Raw genomic sequence first — 3,034 nt, forward strand, 5'->3', positions numbered from 1 at the left:
TCTAAGCGTGACGGGATCTGTTCCTCACAAATGGGCACCTTACAGGTACATCCACCGTGCATTGGGAACATCTCTCGTGAATAATAATTAATAAGTACGAGAAATGTTCCTAATGCATGATTGGATGTGCGTGTAAGACGCCAGTGAGGCGCGAGGTATAAGGAGCAGATCCAGTCTCGTTCTAAGCAAGCTTAAGATTGTATTCAAGAAAGTTGGGGTCACGTTTGAGTGGTTATTCTGATGACCCCAACTTTTTTGAATAGAAGAGGCAAGGATTTGAGTCTGTTAATTTTTTGTCAATGTTTGGATGGTTGATAAAGAAAATTAGATGGCACTCGAAGGGCATTTGTGTTTTTTTCAAATGCCACTTAACAGCTGGTTAAAGCTAGTTAATAGCAGGTACTAGATTGTCATGTTTTGAATGTTCGAGTACTGAATTGTCACATTTTAAAGTTTGGGGACCAAAGTGGTACTAGGCCCAAAGTACGGGGTACTAATCGGAAATTTTTCCTAATAATTATTGTGTTCTTATAATTTTAGGGCAACAAATGGATCTAAACGAATTCGGTAATGGGTATATCTGATCCAATTTGATAAGAAATCTGATTGATCCAAATCCAATAAAAATTTATTAGATTTTTAGAGTATGATTTGGATTTGGATTTGAATTCCAATATCTTATTGGATATTCAAATCTGATTTAATTTGAATTGTAATAAAAAACTTGATGATATAATATAATTAATTTATACAATATAATTATATAAATGGCAAATTTCTTAAAGTATCCTTATGTTTTAGCTAATTGAGTAAGTGTGCCCTTATTGTTTGAAAATTGACTAATAATACCCCTAATAAACCCACATACATGTGAGATCACATGACGTTTAAAATTCTTTAAAAACCCAATATTACCCCCTCCCTCCCCTTCGTCTGACCGGCAACACCTTCCTCCTCAAACCCCTGGTCTATTTTCTCTTACCTCTATTTTTTTCTCTCTTACCTAGGGTTGTGTATGTGTAATTGCTCGGAGAAACAATTATCCTCCAGCAAACCAGAAAACAGAACCAGATTTAATAAAAAAAAACCAGAAAATAGAACCAGATTTAATAAAAATAGGAAACCAAAAAACTAGAACAAGAAACAACCCTTAGATGGGCAGCTTTCAAGACCAATTATCCTCCGGCAAAGGCGGTTGTTGATCAGCTTCCCAGGGGTGATTCGAGAGGTAAGTAGCCCCTCTTTGCTAATTCCTGCCATAAAATCAATTGTGTCGTTGGCTCGCACCTTCCTTGCAAGAGAGAGGCTACAAAAGCTGCCATTGCTCTGGAGAAGTTTGCTTGTCCTGAAAATTTCCTTTGCGCGGAGCATTCAAAGGTGATCAACAATAGTCAAAACAAGATTCAAGGGCCGGCATCCACCCTTCTCAAACCAATCTGAGCATCTGGGTTGTCTACCTCTCTCTACAAAGCCCAACAAAAATTTCAAGAAATCATAAACTAGATTCAAGGGCTGATAGCCAAGAAATCGTGAAACATAAATTTCAAGAAAGCTTTGGAGAAATTTTCAAAATAAAACCCTTTTCTCGTTGGTATAGCTAATCACAATGACATGGTGACCCAGTAATGATCGGTATTTTCGTAAGAAAGAGGACCGAGTTGGGGACTCTCTCTCTCTCTCCATCTTCTTTATCTGGCCACTATCTCTCTTCGTGTCAAAGCCCTCACCGCTGCAACTTCAAGCGGCAGTGGCATTTTTTTTGCTTGCTCCCCCAATCTCTCTCTCTCTCTTTACTCTCTCTCCCCCACTTTCGCCCTTTCACTAATTCTCTGCAATGTCATCTTCACGAACAAGCTCTCCCTTGCCCTTTCACTCATAATGCAAATAAGAGGGAAAAGACAACAAAACAACTCTCTCTGTCTCTCTCTCCTTCTTCAACCGCACCTCCCCTGTTTTTCCTCCCCTACCATCACCGCGAACCTCCCTCACCGGACAACGTGCATTTGAAATCTAAACAAGACATCATTTCTAATCTAGGTTTCAGATCAGAAACAATAATTTTTTCTCTCAGATCTCTATTACCGTCAATCTCTTCGGATTTATCTCAGATCTGGGTTCAAATCAGAAACAATACAAGATGATCATTTTTTTTCTCTCAGATCTCCACTGCCATCATTTCTCCGTGGCTCCATTAGGTTGAGTTTAAAGGTAAAACAATCATTTTTCATTTTTAATGTTTAGACAATTGTTAGGAACAGTACGGATAGCATCTGCCAATTTTTAAACAGTAAGGATATACTTAATCAATTAACTAAACCATAAGGGTAATTTAAGAAATTTACCCTTATATAAATAATATATAATATATAATATTTCATAACTAATGGATTGAGTCAGGTTGTGGGGGATCAGATCAGGGTATATTAGAATTCGATTCATTAACTAAACAGATCGACTTCTTCAATCCAATCCAATCCGATTTATTAGAATAAAGGGGGTATCTGAATCTAGTTCTTATAAAATCGAATTTAGATTCAAATCGAATCTGATCTGACTTATTTCTAACCCTATTTTATAAATTTGTTTCTTTTTTTTTTATCAAATTTGTGTTTTTTTTTTCTGTAATTTCCTTGGATTAGGCTCCGACCAATGACCAAAAGCCTATTGCATTGCATTATATTATCCTACAATATAAAAAATCAATTATTAATGTCATTCTTCCTTATTCCAAAGACTATTTATGACAAGATCTCTTCTCTTGAGAGGATGCTTTGATGGGGTAGATTCTCAAGTGGCCATAATAAGGTTTATTAATTGAATTGGTCCCAAGTCAAATAAACTTGTTGGGAGCCTAGGATTCCATGAGCTTTACCTTTTCAATCTGGCCTTCTTATCAAAATTAGATTGAAGGCTCATGTCAAAAGAAAAGAAGATAGTTTACAGATTCGAGTCAAAGATTTCTCTTAGAGATAATTTCCGTAATAATGGTTAATGGGCATGGATAAGTATTCTAATTGACAAATCTCCCCATGGC

At 36.6% G+C, this 3,034-nt stretch overlaps 1 long non-coding RNA gene across 1 annotated transcript; it reads right to left on the reverse strand.

Moving 5' to 3' along the window:
• Nucleotides 1–1,072: 1,072 nt before the first annotated feature.
• LOC148791075 (uncharacterized) lies at nt 1,073–2,189 on the reverse strand. The gene is made up of 2 exons (XR_016077915.1): nt 2,083–2,189; nt 1,073–1,463 (listed from the first exon to the last, which is right to left on the reverse strand). It is a non-coding gene; the product is annotated as an uncharacterized LOC148791075 (long non-coding RNA).
• Between the last annotated feature and the right edge of the window lie 845 nt (nt 2,190–3,034).

This window comes from Nelumbo nucifera, chromosome 6, assembly GCF_055504915.1.
Source record: "Nelumbo nucifera cultivar China Antique chromosome 6, China Antique-T2T, whole genome shotgun sequence".
NCBI lineage: Eukaryota > Viridiplantae > Streptophyta > Magnoliopsida > Proteales > Nelumbonaceae > Nelumbo > Nelumbo nucifera.